The sequence below is a fragment of the Etheostoma spectabile genome, chromosome 5 (assembly GCF_008692095.1).
Source record: "Etheostoma spectabile isolate EspeVRDwgs_2016 chromosome 5, UIUC_Espe_1.0, whole genome shotgun sequence".
Lineage (NCBI taxonomy): Eukaryota > Metazoa > Chordata > Actinopteri > Perciformes > Percidae > Etheostoma > Etheostoma spectabile.
The window spans coordinates 25,620,714-25,621,904 of NC_045737.1; the positions used below are offsets into that span (position 1 = coordinate 25,620,714).

The 1,191-nt window shown below is 40.6% G+C and overlaps 1 protein-coding gene and 1 long non-coding RNA gene across 4 annotated transcripts in view; one reads left to right on the forward strand and one right to left on the reverse strand.

Moving 5' to 3' along the window:
- Positions 1 to 1,191, reverse strand: part of ogdha (oxoglutarate dehydrogenase a) — a 46,692-nt gene that overhangs the window by 33,118 nt on the left and 12,383 nt on the right. The gene's annotated exons all lie outside the window — the stretch shown is intronic.
- LOC116690009 (uncharacterized) overlaps positions 1 to 1,191 on the forward strand; it is a 16,223-nt gene that overhangs the window by 14,148 nt on the left and 884 nt on the right. The window lies entirely within an intron of this gene.

Consider the following 1,191-nt stretch of genomic DNA (forward strand, 5'->3'; position numbering starts at 1 on the left):
AGTCTGTTTAAAACTCACAGAAGAAAGTAGTAGTGTTTGTGATGCAGGTGGCTTGTAAAAATTAAATGAGAATCAAACTCATTTTTTTTAAAAGTATTTTTTTATTTAATTTATTTAAATCAAAGTTATTTAAAAAATTAAACCGTGAACAGGGTGAATTGAGATTGCAATTTAATAACATACCATGATGTCCCAAAGGAAAGGGTGCGGCCATGTGCTGCGACCACTTAGCGATGCCAGTAGAAAGGTTACCTAGAGCCCTTTGAACTCCTCTCTTTTTTCAGTCTTAAAAACAACAACTTATTTAACTTTTATGTTTAATTTAAACTGAGTACAACACCATAACGGGACTTCCAGGAGAGACTTCTGAATCATTCATGGTGTCTCAAGTGTGGCTTTTCTGAACAGCTGTAAACATTTTTGCCTTCAGACATGATTGCACATGTACAAACTACTTTTTCTACTATACCCCCGCTGTGAGTGCCCTCAAAGAGGAGGAGGGTTGCCTGAGAGCTGATATACCCCCCGGCTGACCTCCTTCTAAAGACAAAACACAGAAACAAACAGTATTTATGTTCTAGTTAGAAGGCGGTGGTGCTCCCTGCACACGTACAGTCCGTTTCCTCTGTTACAGGTTTCCACTCTGTGGTTCATCAATCATTCTTGACTCATGAGTCACAGACTCTCTCCGCCCTGCTCGCCAACATTTCATTCCCCAGTATCAACTCACTACAACAACAACAAAACTCACTTTACAATTTACTGTCTTGCTGTAGTTCCCAAATGTTCTTTCAACTCATTTCAAGATCATGGCATTATTGAGTATTTATTGCAGGTCAATACTGCAAGTGGTGCCAGGCAGAAATCCTGGAGAGTAATCAAAATGTTGTTTTAATCAGTTGGTCTTCACCCTCTCCCCTACAGATGCAACATAACACAAGAGGGTATGATTTAACGTCATTATTGGCTTGAAAGTGATGCAGCACCTCGTAAGCATCACCCTGCAACTTACTTGACTTGCAAAATTAACTTTTAGATTATGGTGATGGCGCAGAGGATATGACACGTGCCTTTGGTGTGGGACCTGGGTTCAATTCCCACTGCAATACATCAACCAATGTGTCCCTGAGCAAGACACTTGACCCCTAGTTGCTCCGGTGGCATGGGACCTCTGACATATATAGCAATTGT